Below are 19,544 nucleotides of genomic sequence, written 5' to 3'. Positions count from 1 at the left end.
CTGGTTTGTTTCATGAGAAAAGAAGCCAGAAGAGAAAGCTAGCAGACTTCATCAGGTGCCCTTCCAGCCAAGAGAGAAACACTGAAGTTCAGCCTTCTTGAACTTAGGTATCTGTGTCTGGGTGCCTTAGGTTGGACATTTCTACAGACTTGTTTTAATTGGGATTTTTTTTGGCCTTAGAACTGTAAACTAGCAACTTATTAAATTCCCCTTTTAAAAAAGCCATTCTGTTTCTGGTATATTGCATTCTGGCAGCTAACTAGAACATGTCTAATTCATTTATCAGGTTGTTTAACATCTCTATTTCCTTGTTGATCTTCTGTCTGGTTGTTCTATCTGTAGAGGAGAGTGGTGTATTGAAGTCTTCTGCTATTATTGTTGAAACATATATTGCTCCCTTCAGTTTGTCAATGTCTGTCTCATGTACTTTGGAGTTCCTTGATTGGGAGCATAAATATTTATGATTGTTATTTCTTCTTTGTGATTGTTCCTTTTATTAATATTTAGTGTCGTTCTTTGTCTCTTTTTGATGTCTTTGCATTTAAAGTCTATATTGTCTGATACTTGTATAGCTACTCCTGCTTTCTTTTGGTTATAACTTACATGGAACATCTTTTTCCATCCTTTCACTTTCAATCTATTTGTAGCCTTGTGTCTAAGATGAGTCCCTTGTAAGCAACTGTTCTAGTTTAATAGCTGCAAGAATGCAATATACCAGAAACAGAATGGCTTTTATAAAGGGGAATTTAATAAGTGGCTAGTTTACAGTTCTAAGGCCAAGAAAGTGTCCCAATTAAAACCAGCCTATAGAAATGTCCAATCTAAGGCATCCAGGGAAAGATACCTTGGTTCAAGAAGGCTGATGAAGTTCAGGGTTTCTCTCACAGCTGGAAGGGCATGTGGTGAAAAATGGTATCATCTGCTAGCTTTCTCTCCTAGCTTCCTGTTTCATGAAGCTCCCCAGGAGATGTTTTCCTTTTTCATCTCCAAAGGTCACTGGCTGGTGGACTCTGCTTCTCATGGCTATGTCAGCAACATATAGCTAGATTATATTGCTTAGTCCATTCTGTCAATCTGTATCTTTTAATTGGAAAGTTTAGTCCACTAACACTCAAAGTTATTACTGAAAAGGCTTTTCTTGAATCCACCATCTTACTTTTTGGAGTTCACTTGTCAGATCTTTATATTAACTTCCCTCTTTCTCTTTTTACCCTTTAAATTACCATTACTGGCACTCTTCAATTCTGTCCCCTCCTCCAGACCTCTGTCTCCTTTTTTTTTTTCAACTGGCAGAACGCCCTTTAGTATTTCTTATATACTGGTCACTTATTGAGAAATTTTTTCAGAATTTGTTTGTTGATGAAAATTTTAATCTCTCCCTTAGTTTTGAAGGACAATTTGGCTGGGTATAGAATTCTTGGCTGGAAGTCTTTCTCTTTCAGGGTCTAAAATATATCATACCACTGCCTTCTTACCTCTATAGTGCCAGTTGAGTAGTCTGAACTCAGTCTTATGTGGTTATCCTTGGATATCGTAGATTGTTTTTCTCTTGCCGCATTCAGGATTTTCTGCTTTTCTTCAACACTTGAAAGACTGATTAGTATGTGTCTCGGGGAAGGCCTATTTGGATTTATTCTATTTGAAGTTCTTTAGCTTCTTTTACTTGCTTATTTATGTCCTTTATAAGGATTGGGAAGTTTTCCCTCATTATATCCTCAGCTAATCCTCCTAGCTGTTTATTCTTCTCTTCTTCTTCTTCTTCTGGGACACCAATGATTTTTTTTGCGGGGGTATGTATTTTTTTATTATTAATTTTTTAATTTTTTTAAACATAGCAACAAACAAACACATTTTTACCATATATCATATGGTACATATATAATCAATAATTCACAATATCATCACAGAGTTGTATATTCATTATCATGATCATTTCTTAGAACATTTGCATCAATTCAGAAAAAGAAATAAAAAGAACAGAAAAATAAAACGAAAACAGAAAAAAAAATTTTTCTACATACCATATCCCTTACCTCTCCCTTTCATTGATCGCTAGCATTTCAATCTACTAAATTTATTTTAACATTTGTTCCTCTATTATTTAGTTTTATTCCATATGTTTTACTCATCTGTTGACAAGGTAGATAAAAGGAGCATCAGACACAAGGTTTTCACAATCACAGAGTCACATTGTGAAAGCTATATCATTATACAATCATCATTGAGAAACATGGCTACTGGAACACAGCTCTACATTTTCAGGCATTTCCCTCCAGCTTCTCCATTACATCTTGACTAACAAGGTGATATCTATTTAACGTAAAAGAATAGCCTCCAGGATAACCTCTCAACTCTGTTTGGAATCTCTCAGCCATTGGCACTTTATTTGGTCTCATTTCTCTCTTCCCCGTTTTTGTCGAGAAGGTTTTCTCAATCCCTTGATGCTGAGTCCCAGCTCATTCTAGGATTTCTGTCCCACATTGCCAGGAAGGTTTACACTCCTGGGAGTCATGTCCCATGTAGACAGGGGAGGGCAGTGAGTTTGCTTGTAGTGTTGGCTGAGAGAAAGAGGCCATATCTGAGCAACAGAAGAGGTTCTCTTGGGGGTGACTCTTAGACCTAATTTTAAGTAGGCTTAGCCTATCCTTTGTGGGGTTAAGTTTCATATGAACAAGCCCCAAGATTGGGGGCTCAGCCTATTGCTTTGGTTGTCCCCACTGCTTGTGAGAATATCAAGAATTCTCCACTTGGGGAAGTTGAATTTTCCCCTTTCTCACCATTCCCCCTTGGGGAATGCAAATACTACCCTATTCATTGTTCAAATTGCTCTGGAATTTATCTGGGCATCACTCTGGACAAACCTACAAAATCTCATGCCCTATGCAAGGTTCCAAGTACTATGGTGTTCAATTAAGCTGTCCACATAAGTTATATTAAGAAATGCACTAGTCAAAATATAAATTTCGTACCAAATTAACATTTTTTGCTTGTCTCACACATACGTCGAAGTTTTAAAAGTTTAATTACTATCTCTTTTCAACACCCTGCATTATTGACATTCCTTTGTTCTTCCTCGTGCAGAAACATTTTTAATTTTGCACATTTAGTCACTATCATACACTCTAGGCATGCTTAGATTATACCATCTCAGTCTTTATCATCTATCTTTCCTTCTGATTTCATTTGTGCCTCCAGCCCTCCTCTCTCCATCATTCTCACATTCAGCGTCATTCAGTGTACTAACATTTATTGTATTACAGTTAGGTAGTATTGTGCTATCCGTTTCTGAATTTTTACAATCAGTCCTGTTGCACAATCTGTATCCCTTCAGCTCCAATTATCCAATATCTACCATATTTCTATCTCCTGATGGTCTCTGTTATCAACTGAAATTCTCCAAGTTCATTTGCTAAAGTCAGTTCATATCAGTGAGGCCATACAGTATTTGTCCTTTTGTTTCTGGCTAATCTCACTCAGCATAATGTCCTTAAGGTCCATCCATGTTGTTACATACTTCATGACTTTATTCTGGTTACAGCTGCATAACATTCCATCTTATGTATATACCACAGGTTGCTTAGTCACTCCTCTGTTGATGGACATTTTGGCTGTTTCCATCTCTTGGCAATTGTAAATAATGCTGCTATAAACATTGGTGTGCAAATGTCCATTTGTGTTTTTGTCCTCATGTTCTCTGAGTAGATATCTAGCAATAGTATTGCTGGATCCTATGGCAATTCTATACTTAGGTTTCTGAGGAACCGCCACACTGTCTTCCACAGTGGTTGTACCATTTGACATTCCAGCCAACAGTGGATAAGTGTGCCTCTTTCTCCACATCCTCTCAAAAAGAGGCACTTGTCCTTCTCTGTTTTATTGATAATGCCCATTCTGGTGGGTCTGAGATGATATCTCATTGTGGTTTTGATTTGCATTTCGCTAATAGCCAGGGAAGTTGAGCATCTTCTCATGTACCTTTTAGCCACTTGTATTTCCTCTTCTGAGAAGTGTCTCTTCATGTCTTTTGCCAATTTTGTTGTCTGTCTTTTTTGTTGTTGAGTTGAACAATCTCTTTATATATTCTGGATACTAGATCTTTATCTGTTATATCATTTCCAAATATTGTCTCCCATTGTGTAGGCTGTCTTTTTATTTTCTTGAAGAAAATTTTTAATGCACAAAAGTGTTTAATTTTGAGGAGTTCCCATTTGTCTCTTTCTTTCTTCAATGCTCATGCTTTGGGTATACGGTCTAGGAAACTGCCTCTTTTTATAAGGTTGATAAGATATTTCCCTGCATTTTCTTCTAAAACTTTTATGGTCTTAGATCTAATGTTTAGGTCTTTGATCCATTTTGAGTTAATTTTTGTATAGGGGGTGAGATATGGGTCCTCTTGTGATTAGCTTACTTTGGAAGTTGATTTCCTGCAGTAGTCTAAAGCCCTGCATTTGTGGGATGGATGTGGATCAGGATGCAGGGCATGTGGCAGGACACAATAGTGTAGTGATGCCTTACAGTGCAGGTATAGGTGCAGGTTTTGGATGCTATGAGTGGTGGCTATGAGCATGGGTGCTGAGCTGCAAGGTACAAATTTAATCCATTAATTTCAGTAATATTTCTGTACATGAATAATGACATAACTGAGGAAACAATTAAGGAAAAACTTCCATTCAAAATAGCAACTAAAAGAATCAAGTATCTAACAATGAACTTAAGCAGGGATGTAAAGGACCTGTACAAAGAAAATTACAAAATATTGCTAAAAGAAAACAAAGAAGACTTACATGAGTGGAAAGATGTTCCATGCTCATGGATAGGAAGGTTATATATAGTTAATATGTCAATTCTACCCAAACTGATTGTGCTGGTTTGAAACTGTTGTGTACTCCTGAAAAGGCATGTTCTGTAATCTTAATTTATATTGTTGGGTGGTATCTTAGTTATTGTTTTCATGGAGACATGACCCACTCAATTGTGCGTGGTACCTTTTGATTAGGTGGTTTCCATGGAGTTGTGTCTCCACCCATTCAAAGTAGGCTGCTTACTGAGGAATAGAAAGGGGAACTATGGTGCATGCATACAATGGACTACTGAGTGGCCACAAGAAATAGGAAGTTGAGAGCCTGCAACTAGTTGAATGAATCTTAAGAGCTGTATGTTGAATGGAACGTCAGGAACAAAAGACAAATATTACCATGCCTCAATCATTATGGACTAACTATAATATAAAAATTTGGTGAACTACAGTCTAGAACATGGGTTTTCATGTAGGTCTTATTGTAAAGGGTCCTAGATTGTAAACTCTTACAGCAGTCACATTTATTCATATGTGTAACTGTTAATTCAAAATTCTGAGATACTGAGCTATTTGTATATAAGATGGTCTTTCCTAGAAACTTTTGGTACTTATGTGGCACCTGAGACTCAAATTTAGAGCTCTGAAGTTATAAAAGTGAGCAGCACCCCATATGGGAACTGTTCAAAAAGTTGAAAAAGAGATCAGACTTCATCTAGAGATATGAGTGAAGCTGATATGGACATGACTAAGGTATACTAGAAGACTGGGTAAAAAATGATATCATTCATATTTTAAAACCTCAACTTCTGGATGAGACTAAAGGGGAGATGTTTATTTGGTGGAAGGTTTATATTTTGGGTAGTGCATTTAACTTGCATGGTCAGTTTAGTCAAATACCATAAGTACATGGAATCTTGAATAGGAAGTGAGTTTTGTTGGTTTGTTCAGGTTAGTATGATGTCTTGATAAATCCCAGAGTGATTTGGGCAGTGAATAAAGAAGTATTTGTGGGATCCTTTATTGGGGACTGGGGAGAAGGGGGAGGTGTTCAATTTCCCCATCTGGAGAATTTCTGATATTCTTGCAAGCAGTGGGGACAACCAAATCAATACACTGAATCCTCAATCTTGAAGTTCACTTATCCCTGCAAAGATAGGCTGAGCATACTTAAAATTAGGCCTAAGAGTCACCCCCAAAGAACCTCTTTTGTTGCTCAGATGTGTCCTATTTCTCTAAGCCAACTCAGCATGTGAACTCACTGCCTTCCCCACTACATGGGATATGACTCCCAGGGGTGCAAATCTCCCTGGCAACATGGGAAAGAAAGCCTGGGATAAGCCAGGACCTGGCATAAAGAGATTGAGAAAGCCTTCTTGACTAAAAGTGGGAAGAGATAAATGACACAAAATTAAAATTTCAGTGACTCAGAAATTTCAAAAGGGTTCAAGAGATTGGAGGTTAAAAATAACCTCCCAGAGGTTATTTTTACACATTATATAGATATCCCATTTTAGTTTATGGTGTATTGGAGTGGCTAGAGGGAAGTACCTGAAACTGTTGAGCTGTGTTCCAGTAGCCTAAATTCTTGAAGATGATTGTATAAAGACATAACATTTACAATGTGAGTGTGTGATTGTGAGAACCTTGTGTCTGGTGCTCCTTTTAACCAGGGTGTGGACAGATGAGTAAAAAATACGGATTAAAAATAAATAAATAAATAATGGGGGAAATGTTAAAATAAATTGGGTAAATGGAAATACTCGTGGTATGGCATATATGAATTTTTCTTTTTATTTCTTTTTCTGGAGTGATGCAAATGTTCTAAAAAATGATCATGGTGATGAATACACAACTGTGTGATGATATTGTGAGCCATTGATTGTGCACCATGTATAGAAAGTATGTGTGTGAAGATGTTTCTCAATAACAAAATTAGAAAAAAAAAAGAAGAAGAAATGAAGTTGTGAGACATGCAACTATCACTAAGTCTTGAAGATGTTTCCCTATATTTTCTTCTAGGAATTTTGTAATATTGGCTTTTAAGTCTTTGATCCACTTTGAGTTGATTTTTGTATATGCTGTGAGGTAAGGGTCCTCTTTCATTCCTTTGGCTATGGATATCCAATTTTTCCAGCACCATTTGTTGAAGAGACTATTATGCCCAGTTCATTGGATTTGGGGCCCTTGTCAAAAATCATATGAGTATAGATCTAATGATGTATTTCTGCACTCTAAATTCGATTCCATTGATAAATATGCCTATCTTTGTGCTGGCACCATGCTGTTTTGACCACTGTGGCTTTATAATAAGCTTTAAAGTCAGGAAGTGTAAGACCTCCCATTTCATTCTTCTTTTTCAGGATGTTTTTGCTATTTGTGACCTCTTTCCATTCTGAATAAATTTGATGACCAACTTTTCCAATTCTGCAAAGTAGGCTGTTGGAATTTTTGTTGGTATTGCATTGAATCTGTAGATCTATTTGGGTAGAATTGACATTTTAATGACATTTAGCCTTCCTATCCATGAATACAGAATGCCTTTCCACCTATTTAGGTCTTCTTTGATTTCTTTAAGCAATGTTTTGTAGTTTTCTGAAAACAGGTCCTTTACATGCTTGATTAAGTTTATACCTAGGTACTTGATTCTTTTAGTGGTTATTTTGAGTGCAATTTTTTATTGCCTCCTCAGTTATCTCATTCCTAATGTGTAGAAACACTACTGATTTTTGTGCATTGATCTTCTCTCCTGCCACTTTGCTGAATGTATTAGCTCAAGTAATTTGTTGTATATTTATCAGGATTTTTCCAAATATAAGATCATATTGTCTGCAAATAATGAGATTTTTACTTTCCTTTCCAGTTTCGATGCATTTTATTTCTTTTTCTTGCATAATTGTTCTCATTAGAATATCTAGCACAATATTGAATATCAGTGGAGACAGTGGTATCCTTGTTTCATTCCCAGTCTTAAAGGGAAAGCTTTCAGTCTCTCCCCATTGAGTACAATGCTGGCTGTGGGTTTATCATATATACGCTTTGTCATATTGAGGAAGTTCCCTTCAATTCCTACCTTTTGAAGTATTTTTTATCAAGAAAGGATGCTGGATTTGTCATTTGCCTTTTCAGCATCATTCAAGAGATGATCATGTGATTTTTCCCTACTGTGTTATGTTACATTAACTGACTGTCTTGTGTTGAACCACCCTTGCATGCCCATTGTGTATACCTCTTTTAATGGCCATTGGATTTGACTTGTGAGCATTTTGTTGAGAACTTTTTGCATCTATATTCGTTAGGGAGATTAGCCTGTAGTTTTCTTTTCGTTTAGTATCTTTATAAGGTTTCAGTATTAGAGTGATATTAGTTTCATAGAATGAGTTAGGCAGTGTTCCCTTTTCTTCATTTTTTTTGAAGAGTTTGAGCACAAATGTGGTGTTAGTTCTGCTTGGAATGTTTGCTAACATTCCCTTGTGAAGTCATCTGGCCCTGGGCTTTTCTTTGTGGGAAGGTTTTTGATGACAGATTGAATCTCTTTATTTATGTATGGTTTGTTGAGGTTTTTTATTTCTTCTCAAGCTAGTATAGGATGTTCATATGTTTCTAAGAAATTTTCCATTTTAACTAAGCTGTCTAGTTTGTTGGTGTACAGTTGTACATAGTGTCCTCTTGTGATCATTTTTATTTATTTGGGATCCATGGTAACAATGCCCCTCTTATTTCCAATTTTTATTTATTCACATTTTCTGTCTTTCTTACTTTTTCAGTCTTGCTAATAGTTTGTCAATCTTGTTGATCTTTTCAAAGAATTGACTGTTGGTTTTGTTGATTCTCCCTATTGTTTCGTTTTTGCTTTTTTTGTTCTCCAACTCATTTATTTTAGCTTTAATCTTTGCTATTTCCTTTCCTCTACTTGCTTTAGGGTTAGTTTCCTGCTCTTTCTCTTGTATTTTCAGATGGTCAGGTAGGCGTTTAGTTTTAGGTTTCTTCCTTTTTAATGTGTTTAGAGCTATAAATTTCCCTCTGAGCATCACCTTTGCTGCATCCCATAAGTTGTGATTTATTGTTTTCTTGTTTTCATTCATCTCCAGATACTTACTGATTTCCCTTGCAATTTCTTCTTTGAACCACTGATTACTTAAGTGTCTGTGTGTTTTACTTCAGCATGTTTGTGAAAGGACCAGTATTAATTTCCAACTTCATTCCATTGTGACAAATTTCAATCTTTTTAAAATTATTAAGACCTGTTTTATTACTCAGCATATGATCTATTCTGGAGAATGTTCCATGAGCATTTGAGAAGAATTTATATACTGGTGTTTTGAGATTCAATAATCTATATATGTCAGGTCTAATTCATTTGTCATATTATTTATGTTCACTATTTCTTTTCTGGTCCTCTGTCTAGTTGTTCTATCTATTACAGAGAGTGGTGTGTTGACATCTCCTATTATTAATATAGAAATTTCTATTGCTCCCTTCAGTTTTACCAGTGTTTGCCTCATGTACTTTGGACCAAATTGATTGGGCACATAGACAAATCTGATTGTTATTTCTTCTTGGTGGATTATCCCTTCCAATTAACATATAGTGTCTTTCCTTGTATCTTACAACATCTTTGTATTTAAAGTCTATTTTATCTGATGTTGCTCTGTCCTCTAGTTCACTGATTCTTTCTTCTGCCTCCTCAAATCTGCTGTTGTATTTCTCTAGTATATTTTTAACTTGATGTACAATATCTTTCATTTCCATAAGCTCTGCCATTTTTCTATGTATTCTTTCAAGTTATTCTTTATGCTCTTCTAGTGTCTTGATATCCTTCCTCTCTTTAGCCAACTCATTGAAATCATTTAGGAGATTTGTATGATTTCAATTTGTATTAATTGTTCTAAATTCTATGTCTCTTCTGGCTTTTTATTTTGATCATTTGGCTTGGCCATGTGTTCTTTCTTCTTCGTATGACTTGTGATTTTTTTGTTGTTGGTTTCTTGGCATTTGATTATCTTGATAAGGTTATTTTGAAAGTTGGTTTCCCTTGCTCTTCTAAGGTTTTATTTTGCTTGGGTTTTCATTGACGGTCTCCTTTGGCACTTGGTTTGTCATAATTCCCAGCCAAGCAAAGTTCATAGCCTATTTCAGGGGAAGCAGCCATTTTCTAAAGTCTGTGAGAGGATGAACAGAGAGGCAGCTTGCCAATCTGCAGTTTCCCTGTCTTCCCAGCAGATGGCACTGTTGAGCTACTGCTTCCCCACAACCCGACTTCTCCCAGACTGTGGCAGCTTGCTGGGCAGAGTCCAGACCAGGTGAAAATCCAGTCAAGGCCGCAGGCCCCCAGGTGTGCTGGAAGCCACCTGCTTTGGGTTTGGGGGATGGGCACTATATTCCATGGCAAAGACTCCGACTTGTAGGTACCATGGTGTGGTGATTTTCCCAGACTCCTGTTTGGAAAGACTCTGGGCTGCAAACTGTGCAGTTCAACTTCACTAGCCAGTAGCCTACACAGTAGTGCCCTGCTTTTTGCTGGCCAGCAAGACTACCTCAGGTGTGGGGGAAGTCACCTGGCATTGCAATACACCTTCCTGGCCACTGGTTCTCTGGTTGTGTATGCACTGAGCACCTCGAGTCTCTGTGTCTAAAGGATCAAGGTAGCAGTACCCATAGTGTCTCTCTCAGTGGCTAATTGTAAGATCAACTTTGCTCTCCATATCCCTCTCCTATGAGGCCCTCCCTCATTTTTTAAAAAAAATATTTTTATTAGGAAATATCCACACAACATACAGTCTAACCATATTATACAATCAATGGCTCACAATATCATCACATAGTTGTGTATTCATCAGCATGATCATTTTTAGAACATTTGCATCACTCCAGAAAAAGAAAAAGAAGAACTCATACATCCCATCCTCCTTACCCCTCCCTTTCATTGACCCACGGTATTTCAATCTATATCTATATAGTGCATAAAAATAACCTCCAGGATAACTTCTCAACTCTGCTTGAACTCTCTCAGCCAATAGAGAGTTACTTTGTCTCATTTCTCTCCTTTCTCTCCTCCTTTTGGTCAAGGAGGCTTTCCCAATCCCTTGAGAATCCCAGGAGTTCTGTCCCATGTTGCCAGCGAGATTTACACCCCTGAGAGTCATGTCCCACATAGTGGGGGAGGGCAATGAGTTCACTTGCTGCATCGGCTTAGAGAGAGAGAGGCCACATCTGAGCAACAAAAGAGGTTCTCTGGGGGTGACTCATAGGCCTAATTTTATATAGGCTTGACCTATTCTTCGTGGGGTTAAGTTTCATAGGATTAAACCCCCAAATCAAGGGCTGGGCCTATTGATTTGGTTGTCCTCACTTCTTGCAAGAATATCCGAAATTCTCCAAATAGGGAAGTTGAATATTTCCTCCTTTTTCTCCAGTGCCCCAAGGGCACCTTTCAAATACTTCTTTATTCTCTGCCCAAATTACTCTGGGATATATTGGGCAATCATACTAACCTGGACAAACCAACATAGTCTCATGCACTATTCAAGATTCCATGTACTTATGGTGCTTGACTAAACTGACCATACAAGTTAAATCAGGAAATGCACTACCCAAAATATAAATTTTGCCCCAAATATACATCTCTTCCTTTGGTCTCATGCAGAAGTTGAAGTTTTAAAATATGAACAATATCATCCTTTACACTCTATTCTGATCTAACTTAGTCCTATCTAGATCAGCTTCGTTCATATCTCTAGGCAAAGTATGATCCCTTTTTCAACTTTTTAAGCAGTTCCTGTATGGGGTACTGCTGCCTTTCATAGCTTCAGAGCTCTAACTCTCAGTGTAATGTGTCAAATAAATATCCAAAGTTCCTGGGAACGACCAGGTTATAAACAAACAGATCAAATCTCAAGATTTAGAAAATGCAGTTACAACTCCTGAGTATATGTGACTGCTGTAAGAGTTAACAATCTAGGACCTTTTACAATAGGCCCCAAACTGATAACCCATGCTCCTAACTTCAGTTCAATGAGTTTTTATTTTATATTTAGTCCGTATGAGTAAGGCATGATATTTGTCTTTTTTTCCTGACATTTCATTCAACATACAGCTCTTGAGGTTCATTCACCTAGTTACAGGCCTCACAACTTCATTCCTTCTTGCTGCTTGTCAGTAGTCCATTGTATGTATGCACCATAGTTCCCCCTTCCATTCCTGTCATACCCTTAGGCCGTCTCTATCCATTGTGGATTGCCAACACTGCTACCATTAACACCATGTGCAAATGTCCATTCATGTCCCCACACTCAGTTCCTCCAGGTATACACTGAGCAATAGGTTTCTGGATCATATGGCAACCCCACCCCAGCCTCCTATGGAATCACCACACTGCCCTCCAAGAGGCCACATCTCTCATTTTCTACTGACAGTGAATAGGTACATCTCTTTCTTTGAATTTTCTCTAGCATTTATTTCTCTCTGTTCACCTAAATTAGAATTTAACTAGATAGGTATCACTTGAGGTTTTAAGCATGAGATACCCTAACTAATGATATACCTGGCCTGTAAAGCACTTTTCATTGCTCCACATCAGAACTAAATGAGTGTTAAACTTAACAATGGTCTTATTTTCATAACACATGCATTTATGACAACTGCTAAAAGAACTTCACAGGTTCAAATTGTAGGTTCCAACAAATTTTTGCTTCTGGTTAAGCAGTCACACAAGGAGAACAAAACGAAAAACAAACTTTGTCCCCACCACTTTCTTTTCAAAATAGAAGTCATTTGAAAATCAAAGCCAATTCCTATGAGACAGGATCTAGGAAATTTTGGAGAACTGGCAATAACACCCTCTATTTTTGTGGCACAAAATTTTCCTCACCTCCTTCTTTTTCATCCTCCAGCCTTTACATGTACAGTAGAGTGTGTAACAGCTAGTCTTCCTCATGAATAAACAAGGAAACATCCCAGAGATTGGCTTTAGAGGCACTATCAGCCACCAGTGACTGCTTCCACTGGCTCTCCAGGGTTTTCAGGACCCCCAGTGTTGAGACAGTCTTGAGAATGTGAATCTACTTCTTAAACAAAAGTCCTTTTTGATGGATCTGGCTAACATATATTACTTTATTGTTTAGAAAAGCTCTGCAACTTCTTGCACAAATCTACCTTTCACTTGGCTGTTTATGTATGCAGAGAAAGCATAAATGGACCCCAAAGTGTTTTTTATAATCAAAAGGACACAGATTAGCAGTATTTCAAAAGAAGCTCATGGTATTGGATGGATTTCATGGATGGAAGAGGCAAAGTCTGAACATGTTTACCTCTTTGGCTCTGAGTAAAAAGAAGTTCAGATAAATTGGAAAAAGACAACCAATATGAACATAAGATGCCTTTTACATTGGTGTTTACCCTTAAAAAAAGACACCAATTTTACTTAAGATTATAGTTCCTTAACATTTCTTATAAGACAAATGATTTTCACTCCATTTTAGGGACTGCCAACACACTTTTACCATTGATCCAAGTTATCTTTTGGCTTAGTTTAATCCTCAATGTTCACTTTCCAGCTCTTTTGTTCTTTAGCTTTGCCCAAGCTGGCCCCATGTAATCATGTACTTAATTATTGTAACAATTATATACCAAGTCCTATCCAAGGCAACCCTTCCTTGCCTTCCAATGGAGGAGCATCAATAGTCACACCTCTTTTGTTGTATAATAACCAAAAGTTTTTTTTAATAGCCTTAAAGTAGCATCTTATAATGCATACAAAACACATCTTCTAAAGATACAATTTTGACTATATTCAAATGCCTGATATATAAAAGTCAGCCAGAAATCTAAATTACTCCAAAATGTCATATCCAAGTATTCAAGTACAAGGTTAATATTATTTTGATGAATTCTGAATTCATCCAACTGTTAAATCACAGAATACAAGACCTTGTTTGAACTTTTCCTTAAGTAACTTGCATGGGCAGACACTGATTTGCTAGTCAATTTCCTGTCTTCATGCACTGGCAAGCTGGAGGTGGGGAGCAGATACTAAGCAGCATCCATAATCCTTCCTTATTTTTTGTATGCTCTGTGGTGAAGGTTACATTTCATTCTTTTTTCCATGTGAGTATCCCATTACTGCAGCATCATTTGTTGAATTTTTTGGTGGGTGGGGAAGTGCACAGGCTGGGAATCAAACCTGGGTCTTCTGCATGGCAGGCAATAATTCTACCACTGAATTACCCTTGCAACCCTCACCTCCCATAATCCTTCTTGAACAAAGCTACTCTGTGCTGGATATGACAATGGCTCAGAAGCACACTGGTAACCCTCAAAGGGTGGGAGGGAAATCACCACAGTTGTTGGCAAGAAAAGAGTCAATGGGGAAAAAAAGCAGCCAATGTACTGTCTCCTCAGGTGTTTCCATCAGGGGGAAAAGAGTCAAGTCATATATGCCAGAGAAATCTCTGAACCAAGAAATAGTGGTAAGAGAGCTGTAAATAATAACCTACTCCTGAAAGAAACACATATTTGTTTTCTCAATGGAAACACAGAACAACAACAACAACAAAAAAAGATTTTTAGTTTCAATGGAAAAACAGAACAAAAGCAAAAGTTGGAGTCACAAAGTAAAGTACAGATAAATGGAAAACATTTTTTATCATGATCTTCCTTGTTCAAATGCCATTTTACTGTGCAAGTTATTTCACTGGTGGGAACAAATCAAATATTGTACTTCTGATCAATCTGGAGACTCTTATTTTTGTAAAATGGGTAATCTAAAATTTGCTAATCAATAAGCAAACAAGCAAAAAGCAGCAAAAAATCTCTGACAAGGTTCTACAGACAATGATAAATTTGTATTTCACCAATAAAAAATGACTAGGAGACAAACAAAACAAAATGACAAACACAACACAACAAAATGATGGTAGAAACTCTTGTCAAACCAATTGTGAATGCTGAAGTCTTTGGTGCTTTTTCTAAACTCCTAATTAACGTAGTATTTTTCAATATTTTTATAGGACCATATCATCCCAACTCATCCCTATCTCTCCCCACCCACAAGAAGTAAAAGGGAAGCATAATTTTGTCCATCACCACTTGGGAAGAAAAGGGGCTAGGATTTAAGGGTTTGGAAGAGTTACTTGCTGCACTAGCTGGAGGAAGCACTGAATAGAAGATGAATGCATAGTACTTTCTTTCTGGATTTAACAAATATAAACAAGGAACAATATAAGTTGGCCATTATGCTTTAAGCAGTAGGTGTGCACCTTAACTTCATGAATTAAATCTATTAGATAAGTAAGAAAAATATTTGAAGTCAGAAAGTAAAAACAATTTACTTAAAGGAAAAATGGAAAAAAGAAAACCTCCAAAGCCAGAGTATGCAACCTTGTTAAGAATGTCTTATGTACTTTCAAAGATTTGGAAAGGCAAAAACTTGACCAAAGGGCAATGTAACTAGAATATATGAATTGTAGTTGTTAACAGAACATTTTGAAATGTAAAGGTACTTGTGAAAACCAGTGAAGGGAGGAAACATTGGCAAGGACACATAACAGTGAGCTGGTGCTTTGGGAGTAAGGCTTGAGAGATGAAGGACACTGGACCCAGGTCTGAGGTGAATGTCTGGCCAGCCATCTTAGCTTCAAAGGGGAACATACTATTGGAAAGATTCAAGGAGAGGACAATGCTGCAACCCCCAAAGCAAGTCTCTAGTTCCCACTCCTAAGTGGATGTGCTTTCCAGACTTCAACAAGGTCTCTTCAGGACGATTTGCTTTCTGACATATAGTAACAAAAAAGGATCTAAGAGAATAGCACCTATGATGGATAAACCCAAAGTGACTAGAAACTTTTAATGTTTTAAAAAATTTTTTATTAATAAAACCAGTCAACATACAATATGAACTTTTTTCATCACATAGTTGCATATTCATCATCATGATCATTTCTTAGAACATTTGCATCAATTCAGAAAAGAAATAAAAAGAAAACAGAAAAAAAATCATATATATCATACCCCTTACCCCTCCTTTTCATTGATCACTAGCATTTCAATCTACTAAATTTATTTTAACATTTGTTCCTCTATTATTTATTTTTATTCCATATGTTTTACTCATCTGTTGACAAGGTAGATAAAAGGAGCATCAGACACAAGGTTTTCACAATCACACAGTCTCATTGTGAAAGCTATTATCATTATACAGTCATCCTCAAGAAACATGGCTACTGGAACACAGCTCTACATTTTCAGGCAGATTCCTCCAGCCTCTCATTACATCTTGACTAACAAGGTGATATCTACTTAATGCATAAGAATAACCTCCAGGATAACCTCTCGGCTCTGTTTGGAATCTCTCAGCCATTGACACTTTGTCTCATTTCTCTCTTTCCCCAATGCAAAACTAAGCTAAGTTTAAGTTAAGCTAAATTGTTTATCTGTGAAATCTCTTCAAAGAATAGCACATTGTAGCCCCCAGCCCTTTTACCCTTCCAAGCTTCCTTGTAGGAGACGAGCCTGCGGTGTTCGGCAAGAGCTATATGACCCAGTGTTCCAGGTCACCGTCTCAAGGTTTAGCCTGAAGATCAAAAGGTCCATTTCCCACAACTGCTTCTCTCAGGAAAGGCTTTTCAAAAAGGGTCATGATCATGCTTAATCACTAAAGGGAAAAAGAAAATTAGTTAACAAAAGACTATTACACTATACATATAAAAACACAAGGAAATAATAAAGAAGAGAAGAAATCATTTAAAGAGGACTCGAGAGATCTGTACTGTAAGAAGAGCTTTGGGGCATTTCACTGCTTTCTTTTTCATCTTGAAACTCTACTGGCTTCACAGAGTGTAGATGTCTTCAGGGAAGACAAAGACAAGGCCAAGAGTACCTCAGATTTGTGAAGTTCTTCCTTTTCTTTGTGTATGTAGTGTTTCACTGAAAGCTTTAAAAATAAAAAAAGCTATTACTCTATTTCTTCCTCCTGTCAAAAACCCAGTAGTGACACGAAGGTGAAAGGAACTGGAAGCCCCCAAGCACTAGGCTGTTGAGAATGATCCAAGATGGGACACTAGTAACACTGTACATGGCCAAGTGGCAGGTGCTGAATCCTTCAGCTTATGGCCTTTCGTGTGATGGATTTCAATGCCTATGACAGGATCCTGAGGTATTTTGAGCTCTGGGGGCTGGCATTTAGCATTAGCACAACACCATCCTGTCACATCTTCAATTGGACAAAATCCTATGAAGCAGTGAAACTTTTCCCCTAATGACAGACTAGTTTCTTGAATTTTAGATGTAGTTTTAGAGAAGATATAGGGCCTCTGGCTCAGAAATGTCTTGGCATCTCACACTGTTCACATCAGATTATGGCTGGATGGTTTAAAAAAGTACAAGTACAATTCCACTGTGCTCCCTCATCATCTTCTGTGTCTTGATTCTTTGGTGTTTTGATGGTGGACCTTTGATCTTTTGGTTTTGGTGGCACAGGACCTACAAACCCAATATTGTCATAAAAGTTATGAATACTGCTGGGATTAAAATGTTGTCCTCAGCCTTGAAAAAGATAAATTTCTTTGGTTAAGCAGTCAATGTCAAACTGGAGTTATCTATTACAACTATTCAACTGCTACATTTCTTTGAGGGAAGGCATCTGGGGTTTGGAATTTGATTTTTGTACGCATCTTTGAGTTAGATTATTTTCATTTCATTGACCTCAGATTTTACTTTATCTAACTTTTTCTTCTGAATCTCAAGTTCTCTTTAAAGTCATTCCACTTTGGCCTTCTGGTATACCAAAAAAGCTTGTGTGTAGGTAGCATCATCAGATCCCATGCTCAGTTTCCATGCATCACTTACTCTAGTCACATGTGCTAAAGCAGTGTCCATGAGGTGCTGAATGCTCTCTGTTTCTTCATAATGATCAGGATGGTTTAGAAGATTCGTAAGTTCAAAAGTAGGGGACACCACTCCTGGAGGGACTGGCAGTAGTTTGTTGGGAGAAACTGTAATCTTGAAAGTTACCTTGTATCAGGCTGCATAACAACCACCCAAGGGGAAGTTGCAGAATTGGTGCCTACTGCCTGACTTTTGGGGATGGTGATGGTGAATAAAAGCTGAACCCATGCTCACTTGCCCAGACATGTTCCTGGAGGTGGCAGATGCTCCGGTGTTAGTGGATATGAAGAGTGTGGGCTGATTCCACACCACCTGGTCATCTCCTGTGGTGGCATTAGCTGAGATATAGACTTTACATTGACTATGGAACATCACCTCATCATTACCTGGAAGCTATGTAAACAGTGGGCTGATTTCTATTTAAAGTCTGACTATTGACCGAAGAGAAACTGCTGGACATTCAAAGTCCAGAGGAACACAATTTTGAAGAATTGCTTCTTTTTGATCATTCAAGTTTAATTTCAATCTGTTTTTTCCCAGGTCCTGTTGAAATATTTTGAATGTTATATTGGCCATGGACAGAGACTGTGGACTACCAGGTGAATGGACTGTTGGTGGCTGTGAAGTAGTAGGTGAGTGAATGGGCATGTAGACATGGGAAGTCTGGTGGCCTTGCTGACTAGGCTGCTGGGCTGAGGTATGTGGCAGGGGGTTAGATGTAGGATAGGTAGTCCAGGGACCAGGTTGTGAAGGTTGATAGACTTGTCAAGGGTTCATTGGATTGAACTGAGATACCCAGCCAGAATGCCATTGTGTTTGTCAAGCTATACAACTAGAAGTTGTAATATAAAACCTAATATAGATAGAATTTCCCTGTGGAATGTTCAGTACAGGTGAGGTATACCATGGATGTGCAAAGATGTAGAAGTATTATGACCAGATATTTGGGGCTAAAGTTACCATAATGGGATTAAATCTGGGAGCTTGTTGAGAAAGGTTAGATGTTTCTTTGCTACCTAAGTGAAATCCAAGATGTGGTGATGAATTTGGAGCACCAGATGGCCTGGACATTCCAAAAACATTTAAATCCTTGAGGAATTTGAGCTGGTGTTGTCTGTGGTTCCTGCTGAAATAGTTCATTAATGGACTGGCCACCTTGAAGTTGTCCATCACTGATGCTGTGCATTAGAATCCGACTTCCATTCATTCTGTTCCCTTCTCTTCCACGGTGGTAAACATTCTGTGATTGCAAGTCCAAGTTGAGAGAAGCCATGTGATTGTGTAGTCCAGAAATTCCAGAATCATCCAAAAAATTCAAGTCTCCTTCACCATAAAGACAACTTGTACTCTCCTGAGAGAGAACTACACAGCAGGCATCCAGATTATTGTTATTCTGTAACATGTACCCAGACACAACAACTTCAGGAACTTCAGGGTATTTTTGTTGCAGATCATTGTAAAACCTGAAAAACAATTTGATGGCTTCCTTGGGCCATTCATATGTTACATGATCAGGACTATCTCTATGGTAGGCAAGTTTAGGCCTTAGTGGAAATAGTACTCATCTCTTCTGTCCAAACATTTTCTGGAAATAGAAAAATTCAAATTGTAGCAGTTCTTGGTTGGTCCACTGCCATTTTTGCAGCTTACAAATTTTTAATTTAGTAACTGCCATGAGCTCATCTCTACTGGATACTTCTTTTTCCAGGGCGGGTCCAAGAACTGGATCTGGAGTCTTTGGCCACCGCTGCCCCCTCCTCGGCTGCCACTCCCACCAGGGCCTCCATCTCTGCCTCCATAGCAGCCACCAGCTCTGTAGCCCTGGCCAGGGGTCCCTGCTGCACACCCATGCTGCCGTTCAAGGTTA

The 19,544-nt window shown here is 37.9% G+C and overlaps 1 protein-coding gene and 1 pseudogene across 2 annotated transcripts in view; one reads left to right on the top strand and one right to left on the bottom strand.

Annotated features, from left to right (window-relative positions):
* Nucleotides 1-19,541, top strand: part of LOC143671576 (uncharacterized) — a 79,745-nt gene extending 60,204 nt beyond the window's left edge. Inside the window, exons 6-7 of one of the 2 annotated variants that reach the window (XR_013169604.1) lie at nucleotides 18,218-18,309; nucleotides 19,386-19,541. The gene's annotated coding sequence lies outside the window, so the exon portion shown is untranslated. Of the gene's footprint in view, nucleotides 1-18,217; nucleotides 18,643-19,385 lie in introns of those variants that run through there. The other variant, XM_077146819.1, reaches the window with a different exon arrangement.
* On the bottom strand, nucleotides 17,109-19,173 carry LOC143671574 (TGF-beta-activated kinase 1 and MAP3K7-binding protein 2 pseudogene; annotated as a pseudogene).
* Nucleotides 19,542-19,544: the final 3 nt, after the last annotated feature.

Source organism: Tamandua tetradactyla, chromosome X (assembly GCF_023851605.1).
Source record: "Tamandua tetradactyla isolate mTamTet1 chromosome X, mTamTet1.pri, whole genome shotgun sequence".
NCBI lineage: Eukaryota > Metazoa > Chordata > Mammalia > Pilosa > Myrmecophagidae > Tamandua > Tamandua tetradactyla.
This window is presented reverse-complemented; position numbering and strand designations above follow the sequence as displayed.